Genomic DNA, 24,517 nt, shown 5'->3' on the forward strand with positions numbered 1-24,517 from the left:
CAGTTCTGGACAGTGGGCCAATGTAGTTAAGAGCCAACGTCCCTTCTTTATTTCCTCCTCCCCCTAGAAGCCACATGCTCCAGAAGCTTTGTAAGCTGGTGGGGAAAGGCTTGATGCACACGGCATCACACAAACATCAGAGTGCTAGTCACCTTCCTTGACACTGACAGAATGCCTGACAAGAGCAGCTTAAGGGAGGAGGGGGGACTTATTTAGGCTCACACTCTAAGACAGTCCACCGTTGTTGGGAAAACTGGTGGGAGAGGCTCCGTGGCTCACACTCTAAGACAGTCCAAAGTGGTTGGGAAGGCTGGTGGAAGGGGGCTCCGTGGCTCACATTCTAAGACAGTCCACTGTGGATGGGAAGGCTGGTGGGAGGGAGCTCCATGGCTCACACCCCAAGACACAGTCCACCGTTTTAAGGCTCACATTCTAAGACAGCCCACCGTGGCAGGGAAGGCTGGTGGGAGGGGGCTCCGTGGGAGTTGGAGTGTGTAAGTGGTACACCTCCCCTCCTCACACCTCAGTGGAACCAGAAGTAGAAACACAGAGAACAGGGCCTGGCTCCCAGTGACTTACTTTCTTCAAGGAGGCTCCACCTCCTGAAGGTTCCATAATCTCCCCAAATAGTGTCACATGCTGGGAATCAAATACTTAAATGCATGAATCTCAGAAGACTTTTCTCCCAAACCATAACAATTAGCAGAAAATATGTTGCTTTTTTTGTTTTTTTAAAAAAAATGTTCTTTTTAAAAAACATTTCCAAAGGAAGCTCAATCGTGCCACAAGGACGTGTGTTCAACTATGTTCATAGCAGTTTGTTTGTCATAGCCAGAACCTGGAAACAACCTAAATGCCCCTTGACTGAAGAATAGATAAGGAAAGTGTGATACATTAACACAATGGAGTACTACACAGCAGAAAAAAATTAGCGACATTTTGAAATTTGCAGGCAAATGGATGGAGCTAGAAAACATCTTATTGAGTGAGGTAACCCAGACCTAGAAATACAATTATCATGTGTACTCACTCATGAGTGGTTTTTAAACATAAAGCAAAGAAAACCAGCCTACAGTCACAATCCCAGAGGACCTAGACAACAAGAGGAATCTAAGAGAAACATACATGGATCTAATCTACATGGGAAGCAGAAAAGAGCAAGATCTCCCGAGTAAATTGGGAGCATGGGGATCTTGAAAGCACATTGAAGGGGAGGGGAGCAGACAAAAATGTAGCACTCAATAAAAATCAATTAAAAAAAGAAAAAGATTGTGCGTGCATGTAAGTACGTAAGTATAGTACCCACAGAGGCCAGAAGAGGGCACTAGACCCCCTGGGGCTAGAATTACAGATGGTTGCGAGTGGCTCAAAATAGGTGCTGGGAATGGAATTCTGGTCTTCTGGGAGAGCATTAAGCACTTCTATTTTTGTGAGGCAGATTTTCACTTGTATAGCCTTTACTAGCCTGAAATTTGCTATTTAGACCAGGTCAGCTTGGAACGTAGATCAACTTGCCTCAGCCTTCCAAGTACTGGGATTAAAGATTACCACAACAAACTAAAACACTTTTAACTGCTGAGCCATCTCTCCAGGCCCCAAGAAATGCATTTTTTTTTGACCAGGTGATTAATGGTGCACACCTTTAATCCCAGCACTAAAGAGGCAGAGGCAGCCAGATCTCTGTGAGTTTGCTGCCAGCCTGATTTACAGAGTGAGTTCCAGGACAGTCAGGGCTACACAGAGAAACCCTATCTCAAAAAACAAAAAGCAACAACAAAAAATTAAAATAAAATAAAGAAATGCATTTTAAATAAGCGATTGTGATTTCTGATCTTGTTTATTACAGCTCACTGCAGCTTGACTCTCCCGCTGGAGGCACCATGCACACCACAGCTTGACTCTTCTTCTGGGAGCACCGCGCCCACTGCAGCTTGACTCTCCTGCTGGGGGCACCGTGCACACCACGGCTTGACTCTCCCACTGGAGGCACCGCGCCCACTGCAGCTTGACTCTCCCACTGGAGGAACCGTGCACACCGCAGCTTGACTCTCCTGCTGGGGGCTGGGAGCACCGCGCACACTGCAGTTTGACTGTCCCACTGGGGGCACTGTACACACTGCAGCTTGACTCTTCCACTGGGAGCACCGGGCACACCACATCTTGACTCTTCCGCTGGGGGCACCGTGTACACCACAGCTTGACTCTTCCACTGGGAGCACTGTGCACACTGCAGTTTTCACAGGGATTCTTAGGGGCCAGAGTCCCCCTGATGACCCCTCGGTAGAACAAGTACTCTTGCACCTCACCCCCAAAGAGTATGACCCTCAGCTGGTCTTTGGAAAAGCAGGTACTGCTGGACAAGGGCTTGAGCCCAGGTCCTTGAGGGAGCACCACAGATGCCAGTTAGGGAGCCTGAGAACAAGTGCTCCCTCTCCAGCACACCAGCCCGTTAGAGTCTGGGTATCCTCTCACAGTAGTGAAATCTTATTAGCTGCGTGTTTTCTGAGCTGATTAGACCACAGTACCTCCTTTCCCCATAACACCATGAAGGCGTCACCACTGTGTCTCTGTCAAGCAGAAAGGTTGAAGGTAACACAATGGTATACATGGTAAGTGTCTGCTTTCAGCCTCTCTACCACTACGGAGCCAGAAAGAGAGTTGCAGTCAACTCTTGGCCAGCTTCCTGCTCATCTCAAATCAGACCAGAAGGAAGGAGGGGATGGTTCCATCAACCCACTCGAATTAATCTTTGTCAAGAGCAGCAGGAGTGGGATCATGAAGGTTAATGTATAGTAAGCAAAGAGAAACTGGTTACTTCCATGACAAATTTTAAGATTTCAGGGCCCAATGCTTCTGCTGAGGCTCCAGGGGTCACACCCGTTTAAAGTGGGGGAAAAGACACAGACATGATGATGGTTTCCTGTGTGGCTTACATGGGGTCTCCAATAAGCAACTGTTTCATTTTGCTGGTCTATGCTATAGCTCAAGGGAGATGGGCCTTGCTCAGTGCAGGTTCAAGGGGGAGACAGGAACAGATGCTGGATTTGTCAACAGAGTCTGCTACATTGCCCTTCCAAATACAACCAACCTGCATCCAGATACTTTACTGCAATGGCCAATAAGTGTGTGAAATAGTCAACATATTTAAATCAGGAAGATGTAAATCAAAACACTGAGATTCCATCTCTCCCCAGTCAGAATGGCCACTGTATTAAGTGATATTCACTGCTTTCCTTGTTGCTGTGAAAGGAGCATCTTAAAGTGGGGTGTTTTGTTCACCGTCCAAGGGCAGTCGTTCAGGGTGGAAAGTACGCATGCTCCAGGAGCTTGAGCTGGTCATGGCATCTGCAGTGAGGAGCAGAGAGAGAGAGGAAAGCTGGTGCCCAGCTTGCTTTCTTCTGTTTAGATTCAGCTCATGGCACGGTGCTATCCACATCCCACATGGAGTTTTCCTTTGTAGGTAAGCGTCCAAACATGCCCTCACGGTCACCCGGGGCATTATCTCCAAGGCTGATTCTACACTCCATCAAGTTGGCAGGTGAGATAAACCTTTACTGAATAAACAAATGGCAAATGCTGGGGAGGGTGCGGGGGGGGGGGGGGACGGAGACTGATGTCCTAAGGTGGGAATGTCACAACTGGCAGAACCACTGTGGACGTCAGTGTAGAAGGTCTAAGGCGGGAGGAGGGAGGGGAGGAGGGAGAAATCTGCTGGGTGAGCTAATTTAGACTGCTCCTGGGTATATATATACCCAAAGGATTCTAAGTCAATGTGCCATAGAGATGCAGGCGTGCCTCTGTTTATTGTTGCTGTTCGTGCCTCTGTTTATTGTTGCTGTTCACCATAGCCAAGATATATACTCAGTCTAGATGTTCACCAAGGATGAATGGATACGATGGAGGTTTCCTCAGCCATGTGAGCGTGGGTGGCATGTCTGGGTGGCGTGCTAATGCCATGGAGCACAGGTGGAGGTCAGGGGACAACTAGGGAGAGATGGGTTTCTCCTTTCCCCAGTTGAGTCCTGGGGAATCAAACTCACGTGGTGGCGGTTAGGCTTGGAGGTAAGCGCCCAGAATCGCTATACTCACTGGAGGTTTTCTGTGGTGGATACAATGTTGCCCATCACGTGATCACTCCACCCCATTGTTGCAGATCCCCTATGAGGCAAGGATTTTCTCGCCTGGGAGAGGAAGTGAGAGAGGTTCCAAGAGGCAGCAGCTTGCCCAGGTTCTCACAGCTAGAAAATGACCAAGGATGAAGCTAACCTGTCTGTTCACACTGGCCACGATCTGCTGGTGGAAAACTTCATATTTGGTCCTCACCGCCCAAAGCTGTGAGGGAGGGGGAGCGTGTCTACCTAAGCCATAAACTTCAAGGCTCTGGAGACAAAGAAAACCTGGGTAGGAGCTGGGATTTAAGTAAAGGCAGGTCGGTCTTGTGACCTAATCCAAACACTACACATGGAGCATGCGGAATGGAGGGGGCAGGGGTAGCCTCACTCTCCTTGGGCCTAGAGAGCCTCAGCCTGAGGGTCCTAAGCTGGGTTTCATCAAGCCTTCTAAGATGTACAGGAAAAGTCAGGTCTTGCTGTTCCCCACCTGCTCAGTACTCCAGGGCTCCAGAAAACAAGGCCTGCCCAGATTTCCACAGCAGGCCAGGCCGCACCAACCAGTCACACCCTCTACGTGTTTGGGCCTGCTGACCACAGGAGCACAAGGATTGGCCAGTTCATGTTGACTGTGGTCTTAAGTTCTCTAAAAGCCGACTCTAAGATAAAGGCTGGCCCAGCATGTCTGTGATTAATGGAAGAGGTGCTGCCAAGGAGACCCGGGAGGAAACAAAAGCAGTAAGACAGGGAAGCTAGGAGCCCAGGAAGGGTGTGTCACCTGGAAAGTGACTTCAGCCTCCACCCACAGGAGCCTCTGAAGGGTGACTGAAACCTCAGAGTTTGAGTCCAGAGAACCCAAGGTTTGTGTCATCCCCTCCCCCATCACCAATTAAGAACCAATCCCATGTAGGTGGCTACATTCCCAGGCATTGCTGGGTATCTGGACAAGTGATCAAAATGGATTCCAGCAGATGGGGAACAATGTGTAAAGGAAGGAAAGAAGATGCTGGTTCTGCTAGCTGGACCCCAAAGTCAGGGAGGGATCATGCAACGGTGTTGGCCATCTAAGCCCTGGTGTGACTTGTGTCCCAGGTTCAAACTTTCCCTTGGCAGTCCTGATAAAATGCTGAAGAATGGGGCCCCAGTGCTCTCCCGGGAATGTGTATGGCTCCTTCCAGTCAGTACACGCCAGTGGATGGGAGGTGAGGCCTGTAAGGTCAGAGATTCTGAGCTGTCATCCATCCCCCTAACGCTTTAAAAAGTAACATCAGGGGCCAGTGAGAGGGTTTTAAGGATGAAGGTGCTTGCTGCCAAGCCTGGCAGCCTGACAACCAACCTGGTAGAGAGAACCTAGTCCCACGGCTTGTCCTCCACCTCCACATATAAATAATCGTAAACAGAGGTTTGAAGAAGAAGTTGATAGACTACTACCAGCATGTAAGGTAAAAATCAGATTCCTATTCTATGCTGAACGAATCACAGTTTGTAAGAGCCGAGCTGCAGTGTAGCTGGGCTGGTGGAGTGTTCGCCTAGCATGCTCGAGGCCCTGCATTTCCTCCCCTGCACCAGAGTACAGCAGTGCAGTCTCTGGTACCTGCACTGGGAGCTAGAGGCAGGAAGATCAGAAGTTCAAATCCTCCTTGGCCATGCATCAAGTTCAAAGTGAGCCTGGGATAAATGAGACTGTGCCTCAAAATGAACTGTAAGGATAGCTAAAGCCAACACACTTCCCCCAGGTTCCATTTGTGGCTTCTGACACCTACCTGCACCTAGTCACAGGTAAAACATGCTGCCCTTTCGAGGCGCCTATCAGGTGGTACATCATGGAGTAACTCAAGAGGAGAGGACTCTTCACAAGAAAATAGGTGAACAATTTCATAGCAGCTTCCTTGAGAGTTAGGTGTGGTGACACACGCCTTTGATCCCAGCACTTGGGTGGCAGAGACAGGAGAATCTCTGTGAGTTCCAGGACAGCCTGATCTACATAGAAAATACCAGGCCAGCTATGGCTACATAAAGAGACCCCGTGTCCAGAAAATAAAAACCCGAACCCAGCTTCACTGAGGCAGAGCTCATTTCCCGTCATTGCTATTTTAAAGCCTGCGGCTTAGGGGACACCAGTCTGGCTGTGTTGTTTTTAGCGTAGAACCTTCCCATCCTGCCACAGAAACCCCGTACCAACAATCCTTCCTCATTTCCCTACAGATTCTGGCTTCTCAACAAACACTAGGTAAGGATGGGAACCTTTCTTCTTATCCCTCTTACAAAATCTTCCAAAAAGCCTGCTGCGATCTACCATACCCGAAGCATCTCTGCCTTTCTACTGCCAGGCTTCAGGAACAACCACATTTGACGTAGAAAAGGAAGGGAAAGGCTGATGATTCAGTCCTGGGCACAGGCCTAGGGGAATTCCACAGCACCTGAGGCAAGATTGCGGCTTGATTTCCTTTCAGGGTTCCAAGGAATAATGGCAGGTGTCTCCCTGCTGAGGGCCACATCCCCACAGTCAAGGTAGAGAAGAGGGGCATTCTTTACACAGTTGCCCGGGCTGCAGAGTCCTGAGTGAGCCGAATTCACACCTGAGTCAGAGATGTTGTGGAAGGACTGAGCTGGGGAGGTGCTTCTCTTGCCAGGACAATACCCTGAACTCAGGCCAGAGGGGCCAGCATGGCAGCTCATGCTTGCAATCCCAGCTTGGGAGAGGTGGAGACAGCACAGGGGGCTCCATGCTCAGCAAGCTTAGCCTGCTTGGTGCTCCAGGCCAGTGAGAGACCCTGTATCTACAAACAAGGTGGACAGTTCCTGAGGAACATCCCCTGAACTTGACCTCTGGCCTTCGTGTTCATGGACATATACACACACATATGCATGTGCTCGCTCTCTCGCTCTCTCTCTCTCTCTCTCTCTCTCTCTCTCTGTGTGTTGTGTGTGTTTGTCTGTCTCTGTCTCTCTCTGTCTCTCTGTGTGTGTTCTCTCTCTCTGTCTCTCTGTCTCTGTCTCTCTCTCTTCCTCCATAGAAGATCCCTACCTCTTAGGAAAAGACTCCAGGAGACACTCTGAATGCTGGAAATCCTTTAGAAATGAATTAACAACAATACTTGGGATCTTTATTCTTTCAACCGAAGCAGGGAGGCCAGAAAACCTTATCCATGAAACTCAAGGCAATTAAGTCAATTAAATGTTAAGAGTCTTGGCTAGCCTGTGGTCTAGCCTGTGGTCTTACCCAAGCAGGTGTATCTAGTTAACACCTCTTGGAGCACCTATGTCTCCCGGAGCATAAGAACAAGGCATTCTTTGAACGTGGCACCGGACACATTAGGAGACTCTGTGATGGCCTCGTCTTCAAATAGACTCCCTTCTTTCTCACCCATAAGCAAGAAAAGCCCTCGGTGTGCTCATTAGCAGCCCAGTCCTTCTGATGTGCCTCCCTCCCTCCCGCCCTTCCTCCCTTTTACAGGCCAACTTCCTGGATAGCTGTCATTGTCACCTTTATTATAACTATTATAACGGCTGCCTTATAATGCCATAGCCTGGGACACTGGGGAGAGATATTCTGAAGAACAGGTGGGCGGTGATGACAGAAACTTGTAGAGGGCTTAGGGGATGGCATTTTGCCACTGGGTTTTCTTTTCCTGGTTTCATATAAGAAAAAGCCGTAAATGTTGCTAACTACCCAGGGAATCTGTGGCTTTGTGGTCCTAATAGGCAAAAATGTTATTGTATTAATCATTTTGCTTGGTGCTGTGGCAAAATACTTGACAGAATCAAATTAAGGAAGGGAGGATTTATTTTGGCTCACAGGCATGGTCCGCCATGATGGGGAAGGTGAGCTGCAGGAGCTCTGGGCAGCAGGTCACATTGCACCCAGGCAGGAACCAGAGAGCGGTGAGCACTGACACTCGCTAGCTTCCTCCTTTTGAGTCAGCACCCCAGTCCATGGACTAGTGCTGTCCACATTTCAGGGGGTCTTTGTACCTCAATGCAGTCCAGAAACACCCTTTGCAGACCTGCTCAGAGGTTTGTGTCTTGGGTAAATCTGGATCCCATCGAGTGGGTGGTATCAAGCCATCACAGTTTGTTCCTAGCTCAGGTGAGCAGAGATAGGCCCACAGAGTGTCTAGTGTACTGGCAGATGGAGCTCCAAGGCCCATGAGAGTGAGGACTATGGCTGCCTCCCTTGGCTCATGTTCAAGGATAAGACAGCTAACCAGATGCACAGAATGAGGCAGGCTTTGTTCTTTCGTTCTGAGAGGAGACTCTGGCTCTTTGGAGAAGGCCAAAGATCAGGAAGTGTCTTTTGCCTAAGAATGGTTCCCTCATCTGGACAAGGCCAGCAGCAGCCTCATCTGGGCTCGGGGTAGTGTAAAACAGCACATGTGCCTAAGAAATGTTCTTAGAGGATGTGGTGGTTTGAGGGAAAGTGGCTCCAAAGGGGATGGCACTACTAGGAGGTGTGGCTTTGTTGGAGTAGGTGTGGCCTTCTTGGAGGAAGTGTGTCACTGTGGGGGTGGACTTTGAGGTCTCCTATGCTCAAGCTACTTCCAGTGAGATGCTCCACTTCCTGTTGTCTTCTGATCAAGATGTAGCCAGCACCATGTCTGCCTGCACGCTGCCACGGTCCACATCGTGATGACAATGATGGAACTTCTGAACTGTAAGCCGCCACCTCAGCTAAATGTTTTCCTTATAAGAGTTGCCATGGCCATTGGTGTCTCTTCACAGCAATAGAAACCCTAACTAAGACAATGGTCACACAGATAGCTAGCAATCCATTTTTTTAAAGTTGATTAGTCTAGTTTGGTGAAAACAAGTTTAATTAAGTTCTTGGGCATTTTACACCAGTCAAGAAGTAAAAGCCAGGGGCTGGAGAGATGGCTCGGAGGTTAAGAGCATTGTCTGCTCTTCCAAAGGTCCTGAGTTCAATTCCCAGCAACCACATAGTGGCTCACAACCATCTGTAATGGGGTCTGGTGCCCTCTTCTGGCCTGCAGGCATACACACAGACAGAATACTGTATACATAATAAATAAATAAATATTTTTAAAAAAGAAGTAAAAGCCACGCCCCCTCCCTCCAACCCTACCTCCTCCTCTTCTCCACCCTTCTCTTTTTCTGAATAAACAATTATTAAGACAAAATAGACCCAAAATGTAAATGGTAGTGTGATGAGCTGTAGAAATCAGATTTCTAAGAACTACTAAATTCGGAGCCCTCTTGGTGTGTTTTGTTAGTTTTTAGCTTAAAATAAAAAAAGAAACATTGCTATTTTAGGAGCTGGTGATGTCCAAAGACATAGAGAAAGGGTGCACAACGCTGCTGCACAGAACAATACAGAGAGAACTGGGGGATGTATGAACTCGAGAAAGTCAAATGATATCTCAAGGCAACTGCAGGTAGAGAGGACGCAGAAGTTTCTCTGCTGCACAGGAAGTAGAGGCTGGGTGAAGAGGAAATACTTGCAGTCATTTGCGAGAAGAAATAGGAAGTAGGTTTAGGTGGCCAGGCATAACATCAGACACAAATTAATCTAAGGATACTTTCATAATGATGGATGGTTCTGGAAGAAGACCATAGACCATATTCCTATAGTAAATGGGGGTTTGGGAACCTCTCGTACGCTAAATTCCTAATAAAGATAAAAACTTAAAATACATATGGTATTCTGAAACACTGGGTCCTTTTTATTCTTGGAGTGTAGGAAAGGGCTTCTCTTTGCATTTTTATAATGATATTTTTGGATTGGTAGGTTGGTGTACACGTACTAAGGTGTGTAAGTGAAGGTCAGAGGGCAGCCTGGAGGCACACATTCTCTCCTTCCTCCATGTGAGTCCCAGGGAACGAACTCAGGTCGTCAGGTTTGGCAGCAAGCACCTGGACCTGCTCAGCCATCTAGCCACCCACGTAAAGAGCTTCTGACTGTGACGTAAGAGGCAGGAGAGATGAAAAGAAAGACTCATTAATATGTGTACATAAAAATAAAACCTTAGACTAGGAAAGTAGTTGCCTATTGCATGAGGCCCTGGGTTCAATAGTCAGAATGAACTAAATAAACAAATGATAAATTAATGAACAAATATAAAATCTCCCAAATGGCCAAAAAGGGGGTAGGGGAAATAAGAAAAAGTAAAGAAAATAAAGCCAAACAAGATACAAACAAACCTCACAAACAGAAAAAAATCATAGTTATTACAGACAGACTAAACATACATAGTAGACTAAATATTACAAAATAGATCAAATATTACAGACATGGACCAAATATTTCTAGTGTTGAGATTTTATAAGAATTGAAGAGACCAAGAGGCAAAATATACAGCCAAGGCAGCATAGTGAAAAATATTCAGATATGGGAAAACATACTCGGCTTTACTCAAAAAGAGAAATGCAAATTCAGATTGCAAAGGATCACTTTCGAAACTGTAAGAGTTTGATGAGATGCTGTCCCACTGGATCCTCCCTGATTGAAGGAAAACCAGTAGAAGAATGAAGAACAGAGAAAAAGAGAAGCGAAGACAGGCTATGCTACCCGCCAGCGCCCATCACAGGCTTGTAGAGCTTGGATATGGACCGAGGGAGACAGCATGGGGTGTGCTTCAGAATTTTCCAAGTAAGAAAACAATGGCGCTCCCCCGCCAAGTCCCTTCCCATGACTGGTGAGTGGCGTACATAGGAACTTAACTCTCAGGCACTTCTGCCTACCCATCTCCCCTCACCAACCACACACACACAGCCAAGCCTGCTTCTAGAAGTCAGAATGAAGTTCTGGGCAGTCACACTCGGTTATAGCAGAGTGTGGTTGTCTAGGGTGTGGATGGGACACAGCAGTGTCTGTCATATGCCCTCCCTTGACGAGACTATTGGAGACTAGACACTCAGGCGTTGCTGATGAAAATGAGTTAGCTGTGGGTACCTAATATGGACTGATCATTTGAGAGCCCCGTTCAGATTCTTCTCTCCTGGTGTCTATGGTTTCTGCTCCATGTAACTGAATCCAGGGCCTTGTACATGCTAAGCATGTATTCTGTCACTGAGCTGCATCCCAGCCCTGTATAGGAACTTTTGGGAAATTCTCCACATATTTGGATAGACAGATAGGTAGCCAGGTAGGTGGTAGGTGGGTAGGTAGATTGATGAGGGATAGGAGGTGGATGGATAGATAGATAGATAGATAGATAGATAGATAGATAGATAGATGACAGACAGATAGATAGATAGATAAGTCTTGTTTTGGAGACATGACCTTGACCTCACCATCTAGGCTAGGGTAGCTATGAACCCCATCACTAATCTGCCCCAGGAATTTCCCTCTCCTCAATGCTGGGATTATAAGTGTGTTTATCATGCCTGACTTTGTTATGTGGGTTCTGGGGATTGAACCCATGTCCTTATTCTTGTACGGCAAACAGTTTACCAACTGAGCTATCTTTCCAGCCACCAAAGGCAAACATTCTTCTTTTTAGTATGTGCATGCGTTTTGGTATGTGCACATAAACGTTGTGCCCACAGAGACCAGAAGAGGGCACTTGATACCCTGGAGCTTAAGTTACAGGCACTTGTGAGCCCCCTGAGGTAGATGCCAAGAACTAAACCCCAGTCCTCTGGAAGAGTTGCAAGTGTTTTTGACTGTGGCACTGCCTCTCCAGCCCCCAAAGGCCACTCTTCGGAAACAAGATATTTCAGAATCTTTTGACAGTAAAAGACATCCATTGTTCTCCTTGCTCAATTAGTAAGGATGGAAAAGACACACAAAAGAGTTAAACATATCAAGAAAAATTGGTGATGCAGGAGCCTGTGTGTACTGTTTACACGGTGTGTGCTGTATATTCTAGTTACGATGGAAAGCATGAGTGGGAATCTTTATCGATGGAGGTTCATTTGAATCTGCCAGAAGAAAGGATCAAGGTGGGAGTTTCTAAAAGGCTCACAGAGATCAGCAATGACAATAAATCAAGCCGCAAATTACGCAGGTTGTGAATGGGTAAAAGGTTGGCTTAACAGATTATGTAAATGATTCCAGAGCTCTATAACAATGGATGAGTGGAGCAAATAGAATCCAAAACATGCACACAAGTAGCTGGGAGATGTAGAAATAAAATATAATGGCTGTACTTGTTTTTAATCTTAAATGAGTTAAGCTTCATTGATATTTAGTTTAAGTATTGACAGCAGTAAACTAGTGCAGTTCAAATAAATATACATCCAAGGACTACATATACAAGATTACTAAGTACATTGTAAAATTAAAAATATTTACAAATTTTAATGCACACTTTGGAGAAAGCCAACAATCGAGGCATGTTAGCTCCGTTTGTTTGCTTTTCCCATGTAACAAGCCACCCAGAAACAAATCGACTCACAGTAACCATCATTCTAGAAACATTGTTTCAAACCCCTGCAGAGTCCTCTTCCGAAAAGGAACTCTGAAGAGGACGGGTTGCTGGGGCTAGGTTTGGATGGCTATAAAGAGGAATGAGCAGCAAACACTCTGTAGGCTTCAGTTTCTCAAGGAACTCACAGTGGAAGGAGAAAGGTTTTCTGTAGGCAATTCCTCTCGGCAACACAAATGAAAGCGTTTTTGTGTTTCCTCACACAGATTTCATAATCAAACCACTTCCATGGTTCCAGAGCCTTGTCCTGGGTTGGCTAAGGCTAATGTAAAAATCCCAGGGAAATCCCAGCAGACATGACGCTTTCCTTACGTCTCTCAAAGAATCGGCTATTTCCTTCTCCTCTAAAAAAGAAAACTGCCATTGTCTTTGTTTTTGTTTTTTAAATCTCTCTCCCATTCCCTAATACAAATTATAGATTTGTAAATTTGAAATCTGAGTATACTGGAACAGAGACCATGAAGAAAAGAGCTTTGATAAAAACAAAGGAAGGAATAAGGCGACTATTGCAAGGTAAACACTCAATACTTCTGCGTAGGAGGCGGGTGGCTCAGATAGAGCATTAGAAATAAGACAGGCTTTAAAGAAATAATATACTAATCCAGGGCTCCTTATGTGTGTTTGCGGAATAGTGTTGTCTGGATAATTTTTTAATCTTTTAGAGCTAAAATTTCTGCAAAAGTATACCAAAATATTAAAATGTATGGATTCTATAAGAAATCAACTTTTTCCACTGAAGGCTTACAATTAATGGTAAAAGTCATCCAATACAGTAAAATTCAATAAATAAAAACTTTCAAAATTTGACCATGGTTGTGTGTGTGTGTTGCTTTTTAACAAACAAATTAAGATCAACATGTGAACTATAGCATCACTGGGAGAAAAATCAGAAATAACTATATTTTTAAGTAATTTTTTTAGCCAAGTAGTTAAAAAAAAATCACTCAGTACGCCCCTCTGTGTTATTTTTGCTGAATGATATAAAACAGAAAGCAAATACTTGCTCATAGCATCATGACTTTCTCCAGGTCCCTGCTGGTGCTACCCAGATATGAAGTGCTTCTGGAACATTCTCCTGGTCTAGCCAGCAGCAGCTGTCCCTGAAACACTCACCTGGATGGCAGGCGAGGGCCACGTCAGCGGAGAGGGTCACCCTGTTAACATGTCTCCTCGAAAGCGGGTGAGCACTGTCTGTAAGGTGTTCCTTCAGATAAGGGACTACTCAATGCTTATTTTCTCCTCGGCTACACATAATTTTTGTTGTTAAACTAATGGAGCTCTTAAATATGACAGTCTGTCTTTAATTAAAAAAAAAAAAACACTATGCCTGGTCCATATGTCTTCTGACCGTGACAGCATAAAACCTCCATATGTTTAAACATGCCATACTCTGGACTGTGGTGTACACACACACACACACACACACAACACAGGACACTGTATCCTCTGTAACCAAACCACTGAGTTGAGTTGGGGAGGATTTTTTTTCTTTTTTTAAAATAATAGCCACATTTGTCGGACAGGACGTTTTGTTCTGCATTTTGTTTTCATGGCGGGGATGGTCGCTGTATTTAGACTTTATATGGCCTGGGTTACACAGCTCACAACAGAAACACCTGCACCAAATTAATTTGTTGTAGCACATTAATTATCTCATAGCTTCTATTTAGGCTGCAGCTGTTGCTATTATGTTAATAATCATTTTTATCACCACTGTATACAACAGGTTATGGAAAGAATAGAAATATCTCTTGGGGGGGGCTTCCCCTTGTCATTTCCATTTTTTCAATGTCAGAAGGAAGACGGGAAGAAAATCAGGCAAATTAAGCCCCCAAAGCACACTGTAATTTTCTATCTCTGAACGGATTTGTGAGAGCATGGCTGAGTGAAGTTAGCAGAGCATCGCCCCCCACACAAAGATGGCGCGAGCAGAATTTGTGAAAGCGGATAGGAAGAGGAAGGACCAGCAAGACAGGACGGGCTGCAGTGCTGGGGAGGTGAGTGCTTGCAAGGGGCAGGGGAAGATGCAGCAGTTTTCAAGAAATAATAAGGTGGGGGAGAGGAAAGCCATACAAAGAGTGGGTGTCCCATTGTTTGTAAAATATAAACACAGATGAATTCTGTCTTTGGTTGGTTCATGCCTTTCATTCAGCACAGCGGGGGTGTCTTAAGAAGTTGCCCTCTGCGAAATTTCACTAAATGGGAACGGTGGACCCTGCATGATGGGATTATAATCACACCAGCCACTCCTTTTACATAATTTTTTGTTTAAGATCCAGTAAGACCCCCTGTTTTTAATATATATAAAGCAATAGACATGTCTATGTCGATAAAATGAGGGTTCGCGTCACCCCCCCATAGCCTGGTGCAAGCTAAACAAAAACCAGGGTGCTGTCCCCTTCTCTAGGTCTCAATGGAGGCAAAAACAATATGAAATTTTTTAGCTGACAAGAACATGTCTGCTGTCTGCAGCCCCTGCTATAGCTCACCATGATGCCTACTAACCGAAAGATCAAATATTATCGATTTCATGGCGCTGCGTGCTCTGGAAAAGAAAAGCCATTTTAAAATTTGCATTGTTTAAGACATCATTTAAAAGAAAAGAACTCACCCTCCCCAAACCCAAACACTTTGGGATGTGAAAATGGCTTGTTTTCATCTCCTTTATGATTTGCTATAATTCTATTATTTTTAGCAGCTGGAGTCCAGAAATGATTTTTTTTCGACGAATTTAGGATTTTGCCGCAGTGCACATCTGCAGTCCCAGAATCCTCCGGTAAGTTAATCCTCCTTTCAGTGGGAAACGCCTTTAACCTTCTTGTGAATGAAATACCTGCAACCATTTTGAAAATTTTTTAATAGAGAGATTGTGTGTGTGTATGTGTATGTATGTATGTATGTGTATGTGTGTGTATTTTTGTACGCATGTGGTCATCGAGGGGTAGGTATGTCAAAGCATGCTTTCTTAGTATCACCACGGTTTCTGTTAGTTCAGAGAAATGCTAAAGAAACATCTACCTCCATATCCTCTGCCTGTCACGATGAGTCTCCATGGCTTCCTCCTCACGCTTTGTAAGGTAGCCACTAAAACACTTCCTGAGAACGGTAAACCAAGGAAGGCCCGGAGAACACGCAACTTCAAGCGTGAAGGATGGAGCCAGCGTAACTAAAGGACCAGGCCACGGCTGCCTCCATGGCCACCGCCTCCTGCCACCTTTCTGATCCCGCTTTGCTCTGTGGTTGTGTGAGCGCTGCAAGCTTTCCACGGCGGCTCTCTGCGGAATCTGTGGGTCACTAGACGGCTTCTGTGTGGGAGAGTAAGTGGCACACAGTCTCACAAGAGGTATTTACAACTGCTTAGCCTGTTCAGCTGGAAATTAACAAAAGGATGGCACACCCCCGGCACGATGTTTTACAAATCAGAAGTCTGGGTCCATAAATAGCCTGCTTGACAAATGTAGAACCAGAAGCCGATTGTGGTATTTTTGCCTGGTCTTTCCTTGTTATCATAAAGAAATTATTTTTAACAGGTCTTAGAGAATCAATTTTGACTGTTCTAAATGCACGGAATATTGCTCTATTTCTGCTCGGAAAGGATTCTTCCTTCCTGGGGGAACTGGGATGGGATCCAACATGGACCACACCCTAATTTCAGTTTTTTTTTCCCATCGTTTCTGCCTATTGTCAAGTAGAGTTTACTCACAATTACGGTTTGACTTTAAACGAAGGCGTTAATCAAAAGAAGCTGGCTGTCCTCAGAAGGGGTCATTGTTTAGGTGTGCAGTAAATGCTGAAATAATGGATTGGATAGAGTTAAGTATTCAGAAGGCAGAAGAACCAATGCTGCCTTATTAATATTTCTGCCCAAAGTGCAAATACAAGCGGTGTGTGTGTTTGTGTTTTAGTGAGTGTGTTGTAGGCTCATGTTCTGTGTAGGCAAAGCTTGATCTACCCGTGGCTGGACTGCAGGACAATCAATTCCGAGCCTGTTAAACCAGCTGGAGACAGGTATTTGCCCCCATTTCTTGAAATAAATTACTTTCTGTCAAACCCATTGGGTGGACTCTTGGAAGAAAGGGCGTAAGAGAGAAGAAACCAAGTGTTTTTTTTTTTTTTTTTTTTTTTGTGAAATGTGTTACCTGGGGTCAACTGTTTTAGCAATTCATTTCATAAAACCACTTTACTTCTTAGCTACTTATTTTATTTTCAAATCAACTCATAGATGTCAGGTTTCTTTATTCATTAGGCATTTTGATGATGTGTTTCTTTCTGGTGTAATGACAGTATTTGTCTTAATTTCACAGAAGTTATTCATCTTTTTTGGTACAAAATATGGCCCAGTTTTATGAGAGACGTGAACAAAAATCCCGAGAAATTTTAAAATTCAGCTAGCTGGCTTTAAGGCTAGTCAGCCGGTTATTTCTCCAGCAGAATTACACTTGATGAGAGAGACAGTGCTCTGCATTGTCGCGCAATCTACCTTCCTCTGAAACATGTTCTCTGTGAATTATCAATAGGGATTGAGCCTTTAATTCTAGGTTGGGACTAAAACACCCGAATTATATGCTTTATTTTGGCATCTGGCAAGATTTTACAAATATAAGGTGTCTTTATCTTTCAGATCTTTCAATGGTACAGACATTTCTTACCGGTTTTAATAGTGTGCCTTTTTTTTTTAAATAGCAAAAAATGGAACACAGAGAAAGCAAGCGTCTAAAAAGAAGAAAAGAGAAAAATCCTCTGACAGCAGTGAAGTCAGTTACCTAATTTTAAAAGCAAGACTTTAATCGGGTCGACAAAATACTTGCACGTTTGCATCTGACGATTAAAATTAGGGGTTGGTAGCTGCAGGCAGCACCGGTATTCCGACAAAATCCCTCTTCCTGTCCCATCTCTCTGAGATAGGACAGGCCAAGGCAGCCCCAGCCAGCAGCAGGGTTTGTTCTCTGGGAAGCCCAGCAGAGACACAGAGGGGAAGATCTAGACAATGGTCCTCACAGAGTGGCTCCCTCACGGTGGTTCACAGAACTACGGCGATATATCTTTAAGATAGAAATATGAGTCATTTAAAAAAATAAGCTGGCCCTACGGCTCAGCGGATGGGCAGGCTTCCTGCCAGTACCTGTATATAAGGGCCTATTGTTTACTGGGTTAATTACAGTGCAGGGATGAAAGAAGGCAGGGGGCAACTTTCACTGTTGCCATTGTTTGGGCAAAAACGTAAGCACAAGATAATAGACTGGAGACGGCTAACCCACCCCAACTGCTCCAGTTTTGACGAGCACCAGTAGGGCAAGGCAACAGCGGGGCCCGTTCCAAGAGAAGACACAACTTCAGGCTATTGTCAGGATTCAGAAAAAACGCTCTCCAAGGATACAAAATTAGTTTTGAAAAATTTGAAGTTGTTCATAGGTCCTATCAGCAACAGGCGCGAGTTTCTCAAACAATACAATAAAATTGCAGTCCCTGGAGAAAAGCACCCACGGCCCAGTGGGTCCAGGTAAGATGGGATTTCAAGGACTCAAGCTGGTGATCAGCGCCTTGTTGCTGAACCGCTTGGTCTAGTTTGATGTTGTCAACAGACACTCATGGGAACTACATGGCTTCCTGGGGTGGGGGCCATGGTATTCCTGTCGGGGATCAGGAGGCACAGCAGGAAGCGGGGGAGAGGGACGGACACTCCTGCAGACAGTGGATTGAGTTGCAGCTCGGGCCGGGGCGTCCGGAACGCAGGGGAAGAGCCGGGCTCGGGTCTCGAACTCTCATTGTACAGGAATGCGCTCCTCCCTGCCCACAGCGGCGGCCCCTCTGCCCGTCCCTTCGCCTTTCACTGGAGCGGCGTCGGGACGCCCCGCCCCGCCCGGCCCCTCCCGGAGGCGCATGCGCTGAGCGCCTCGGGCCGGCGGGGACTACTTTCCGCGCCCCGCCCGCGCCCCGCCCCTCGTCCTCGCGCGGCGGAACGCTCCGCGCTGAGCGGCCGGCGGTGGCGGCGGCGGGATACGTGGTGCCTCGCCGCTTATAAATTGCTCCTTGTGCGGCGCCATCTTAAGCCCTCGCTCGGTGGCGGCCGCGTCAGCTCGTGTCCTGCGCAGCCGGGCGGCCCAGGGAGGCGGAGACGGAGCACCGTGGGCGCCGAGCAGTTAGCTCGAGGAGGCCGAGGGAGAGCGCACGGCCGCAGAGGGAACAGCGCGCGGGCGCCCTGAGGTGCGGCGCCGCGGCCGGCCGGCCGGCTCGAGCCGCGCCAACGGGAAACTTCGCGGGCCGGGTGGGCGGTGGGAGGCCGCGGGGGCGCGCGGGGCCGGAGCCGGGGCCGGGCGGGCGCGCGCCGGGAGCCCGGATGGGCGGCTGGCCGCCGTGGGGGTGTGGGGACCGCGGTTCGCGTCCCGGCTGGAGCTGCAGCGGGCGGAGTGGGGGGGGCGGGGTGGGCGGGGGCTCCGCCTCCGTGGCCCGCGGACGACGGGGTGCGGGCCGCCCCCGCGCACAGGGGACGCCAGACTGGCGCGCGTCGCCTCCTTCCGTCGTGGAGAACGTATAGATCTCTTTCTCTCTCTCTTCTCGCAACGACCTGACTGTGTGAGTTTGAATCCAAACAACTTTAAAGCCGTGGAGTCGCCAAACTCTAGAGTGCAGCGGGCGGGAGGAGTCAGGAGCTTGTCCTCGGAGGAAGGCGCGTCTTGGACTCGGCGTGGGGTCGGTGGCGGCAGGGCCGAGACCCCGGCGGGAATGGGGGGGGGATCGTGGGCGAGCGACGACCACTCTGGTGGGGGGTGCGCAGGATTCGGAAGCCGTGGGTAGGGGGAGGGGGCTCCTCTGTAGCCAGAACGCGAGCCACTTAGTGCAGGGTCCGCTCCAAGTGTGCTTTTCCTGGGCTCAGACCGCCAGGCCGTGCGGGCGAGGGAGCGAGCGGTCCGACTCGTTCTGAGTGTTGTGTTCGGGGACCGGACTTGGGACGGACGCTCCCGAGTTGGGCGCCCCAGGCCCGCTCCGCTGCGCCGCCGGGATGCGGGGCAGCTTTGTCTTGGGCTCGGGTCTCCAGACATCTGTGGGCTCCCCTCCCCCCCGGGCCTGAGCGCTGAATGGAGAGTGGCTGGGTCACTGGTATGCGGAGGTCGGCGAGAGGAAATCGAGGAGTGGTTTTAGTGAAACGAGAGCTTTGTGCCATGAATAATGGTGGCTTAGACCAGACAGCAAGCTCGAGAGACGGCTGCTTTGCCTTTGATGAAAGTCTGCCTCCTGTTTTTCACATGGCCAAGTTGTGAAGCGTTTTGTCTGAGATTTAGGAAGCCATTTCGCTATTGTGGCTTGCAGCCGTCTCAGAGCACTCCCTCGTCCCGGCAAAGAGGGAATATGGCTTGCTCTGTTGGTTTCTAATTTAACGTCGCTTAGGCTTATGGGTTTTGTGTTTCTATGTGTTGGGCCCGAACTTTATTTTAATTAAGGCCGCTGTTACATTTAGTTCACTTTTACCTTTAAATATTCAGAAATCCCGCAAATTTAAAAGAAGTGCCTTCCAGGTTTGAGAGCGCCCTTTCTCAAGCATCAGACAACATTGATGACCGTGCTGGGGATAGTCATCCTGAGACCTAACAACCTTTGTCCTGAAGGCCGAGCCTGGACAATTGGTGGCCGGGGAAGTAGGAAGCTTGCAAAAGTCTTTCTCTAGGAGTAGCTAGCGCCAGACCCTCCCAGGCAGAAGTCCTTGAGGAAGCAGGCTGACTGGAAAGCTTAGCTTGCCTGGGACAGAGTCCTTCTGGACCTCACAGTCGGAGGACCAGCAGCCTCCAATAGGGAAGCGATTCACCAGGCGCAGGTGGCAGGAAATACTATCTGGTAGACTTGTTGAGAGCAGCGCTTCTCAGCCTTCCTAATGCTGCGACCCTTTATTACAGTTGTGGCCCCAACCAGAAAAGTTCGTTGTTGTTTCATAACTGTAATTTTGCTACTGTTATGAATCGTAGTGAATACCTGTTTTCCGGTGGTCTTAGGCAATCCCTGTGAAAGGGTCCTTCGACCCCCAGGTTGAGAACCACTGGCCTGACGCGTGTACATTGGGTATTAAATGTCCCCAGCTGTAATGATGGGGGGAATAGAAATTGTGCTTCGGCACCATTTTGTGAATGCCACCGCCAAGGTGGTTGACAAGGAGACACGTTTCTTAAATGTGTGCCCAGAGATGCTGGTGGTGAATGCAGGGCAGAGACAGAGCCTGAGCACACTGGGGGTGGGAAGCTTGATCGGCACACTTGTAAGCACTAAGTGGGCAGCGAAGACGGAGTCGAATGAGAATCTCAGTGCTTAGGTGGGGGAGTGGTCTGGGCTGTCCACTGACTGCCTAGGTGTGCTTCTGCTCGGTCAGATGCCTGCCTGATAAACTGTTCAAAACCTTACAGATGGTAACTTCTTCCTTCCTTTCTTTCGTGGACCCTTTCTGTCAACCAATGTTTAGAGCAGATGCTTTGGTGCCAGGCCTGAGGAGGCAGCGTCTGTCCTCTCTGAGAGGACACAGCTTGCAGAATAGTCAGGCCTTGAGGTTCAGCGGTGGCAGAGGGTGTAGTCCATAATGAGCTAATAGGGTGAAATGAGTACCAACTTGTGCTTTTACAAAATGAAAAGTGAGTTGTGTTAATTGAAAGTGAATCAAAAGTTCTTAATCCTCTGGAGAAAGGTCTTTATTTCATGTTTACCTAAGAAAGTTTCCTTTGTATTTAAGGCTGAGCTTCTCTTGACTAGGAACCTGGATTTATCTGCTGGTGAATCTCTGGAAGAATGCATATAGTCTTCCTTGGGGAGAAAGGCTTTTAAGAGGAAGTACATTATCTTAGGGTCTAGCCACCTTTTTTGAACTTGCTTGTGGTGTCTCTTCCCAGTTTTCAGTTGAGGCAGCAGTGCTTGTGGTCATGTTGAGCGCCCTCGGGTGGACAGGACACAGGTTCCTTTTCCACTTAACTCCCGCAGGTTTGTATGGGTGATTCTGTGGGGGAACAGTTGTGCAGGACTCCCAGGTAAGAGGCTGGCGTGAGAGCACGGCTGGCCCTTGGCGAGAGAACAGGCAGTCAGTATGGCAGTGTTTAGGGCGCTGAGCTTACAGTGTGAGAAACCAGGGCTCAGGTGCTCAAGGGGGTAAAGGCCACACTGCTGATTTACTGGAGAAAATCCTAAGAAGCTCTTTCGGGATTTGTCAGCTGTAAGGTGAGTGTGGTTCCTGCCTGTGAACTGAGGACAGCACTGGTTGGCTGGAAGGCTTGTCTGCACCTTCAGACCTTCCTCTCCATCCTGGGGTAGAGGTGAGCACTTCTCTTAGTAGCATTGTTTCTGAAAATACTGTTTCAGATCAGTCTGGTTAGTTACAAGGGTGTGAAACATTGGTTTTTGAAGCAAAATGGTCAGTTTACAAGGAAGGATTCTTGAGAGTTTAGATTTTGTTTTTGGATTCTGCTTTCCAGAATCTGGCTGAAATGAAATAGTGTCGACTGTGTAGAGACAGCTGGTGATCACAATTACCTGGAGCCTTTGGAACTCCAGGTTTCTTGCTGTAAGGGAGTATTGTCACATTTGAATGTGACTTTTGTTACTGCTTTTATATTTTTGAAATGTCATTTCTCTTTCCCCTTCCTTGCTCCATATCTCTCTTGCTCTCACTGAAATTCCTGGCCTATTTTTTCATTGTTAGATAGATACACATACAGGCGCACATATATTCCTAGCTACAACCTGCTTAGTCTGTGTAATGTTTTCAGGGCTGCCTGTTTGGTATTGGCTAATTAATTGGGGAGCTTTTCTCTAGGGAAGACTCTCCTACTATCAGCATTCCTCAGTTGCCTGTAGTCCCCTGTGTATAGGGTTAAGGCCTCATGGTCTACCACACACACACTTTAGCATGTCCATGTACTATTAACTATCTACCTAAAAAATGTATAATACACATAATTATATAAATACATATATATAGTTTATGTGCAATTTTCTCATCTGGAGCCAAAGACTTATCTAAGAAAAAAAACCAATACTAGACATGAGAAACTCTCTTTTGAGTGGTTAGCTAGCTCTCTTCCAGTAGATTCTCAAAACATACACCTATTGCTATTACCCTTAGTTGTTCCCAAGAGGTGGAGGGTAAGTTCCTTATTGCTAAAGGTGCCATGCACTTCAGACCAGGGCCCAGAGGACAGTCTTACAAAAGAGGGAGGCAGCCAGCAGTTCTGCACAGCTGTGATGCCTTCGAACCACGACAGTGACGACCATGACGACCATTGCATGATAAGCCCTAGGGGTTCAGTAGTGGAATTGCATACTTTGGGGTAACCAGCAACTCTCTCATTGGTCTTAATTAAGACTGGTTCATCAAGAAGAGAAACACCTGGTACTAGAAACCTGGCCAGCTCTCCAGGCTAATGAGTCATAGATCTTGGAGAAGCAGTTCTCTTCATGGTGGTCTTCAGGCTCCTAACCGCTGGACAAAGTCCACCCCACTCACCTTATTTAAACCATTTCCTGGTTTCACTAGAAGCCTGAGCCGCCAAGCTGAATGTAATAGTAGGCTGATATCAAACTTAGGTAGAAACAGTGTTGACCTGGAGGTTAGCTGAGTGTGTTTAATTTGGTAGTACGTTAATTTTGGTCATCTAGTTTGGGCGGGCAAGGTAATTGTGTTGGTTCAGTCTTTTACTGCTAGACTGATTTTTACTCCAAGTTTGTAAAGTGGTCTTTGTTTAAATGGCAGGTTCTGGCTGGACTAAAAAAAATTGAGCTGGTGTTCAGAAGCATCATGTAGAACGTGCTGTGTCACAGCCTACAGTCCAGCACAGAAGGCTGAGCTCAGCAGGGAAAGGATTCTTGTGAGCCCAGAATGAGGCCATCTCAAAACATAACAAAATACCTCCTGAATATAGTGCTGCAGCTGTGACTTTGTGCAACATGGGTGTTTGTATCTTTCCTGAACTCTCAGTTCCAGGCGTCTAACCCATCCCGTGGGCCCGTGTTTCTTCGTGGAGCTGCTGGAGAGGGTTTGTTTGCTTTCCTGAGACAGGGTCTCCCTGTGTGTTCGGGAACAGGTTCTGGGGTGCTGGGATTGCATACACCAACACTGTGCCTGGCTAGTGTCTTCTGGTATTCCAGAAGTTTTCCTAGTTCTGGTTTATCAGCATTGGTTCAGAAGGTGGCTATTATGTTCCATTTCTTACTGTGACAGTAACTTTGCTGCTGTTAGAATTGTAAATATCTGTGTTTTTTGATGGTCTTAGGAGACGTGTGGAAGGATTGGTCTACTCGGGTTGCGATCCACAGGTTGAGAGCCACTGATCTAGATTCTGTGAGAACTGTCTCAAGCATTTCCCATTTTTTTCTTCTGTTTTTTCTTGAGATTTAACTCAATTTCTAGATTGATTTTATTATTAAAGTAGATGTATAACAGATATGTTTAACCGTTTTAAAAAACTGATTTATAACCCCTGAGTATGTTCTTAAATCTTCATGTTATCTGTGGTCAGCAAATTTGACTGTTCGTCTGAAGGGGAAGGAAGAGTAAAAAAGCTGGAGTTAGGGCCAGGCTTTCCAGTAGCTGAAGGGGTGGGCGGTACGTAACTCTAAATGAATGTGTACTTATGGGCACCAGCTGCATAAAATGCAAGGAACGGAGTTCACTGCGAGATTTCTTGGGAGTACAGTTTGAAGATCTTAAATTTAGGTTAGAGTATGAACTGGTTACATTGCAGGGTGGTGGCTGCAAACTTCGTCTAGCATTTCCTTAATACAGAATAAGCAGGTGAAGAGCCATGCACTTCAGAACTAGGGGGACAAGGGTGTAGGGCTGAGTTTGCCTTCAGATTTTGAATGGACTGCTGTAAACGAAGAGTACATCACAGGTGAGCTTTTTTTTTTAATGAATGCTGTGTAAAACTTTGTACCAGTGGAAAGACAACATCAAATGTAGTATTAAATGCCAGAAGGTTCATTTAGATGCAGAAATAGAAGCGCGTTATTAGGGGACAATGTGCTAATTTATCTTTTAAAATATATAAGTTT

At 46.9% G+C, this 24,517-nt stretch overlaps 1 protein-coding gene across 2 annotated transcripts in view; it reads left to right on the plus strand.

Annotated features, from left to right (window-relative positions):
- The first annotated feature begins 18,501 nt into the window (after positions 1 to 18,501).
- Ctnnb1 (catenin beta 1) overlaps positions 18,502 to 24,517 on the plus strand; it is a 29,007-nt gene continuing 22,991 nt past the window's right edge. The window contains exon 1 of one of the 2 annotated variants that reach the window (XM_057769026.1): positions 18,502 to 18,700. The gene's annotated coding sequence lies outside the window, so the exon portion shown is untranslated. Of the gene's footprint in view, positions 18,701 to 18,974; positions 19,070 to 24,517 lie in introns of those variants that run through there. The other variant, XM_057769027.1, reaches the window with a different exon arrangement.

This window comes from Chionomys nivalis, chromosome 4 (assembly GCF_950005125.1).
Source record: "Chionomys nivalis chromosome 4, mChiNiv1.1, whole genome shotgun sequence".
Lineage (NCBI taxonomy): Eukaryota > Metazoa > Chordata > Mammalia > Rodentia > Cricetidae > Chionomys > Chionomys nivalis.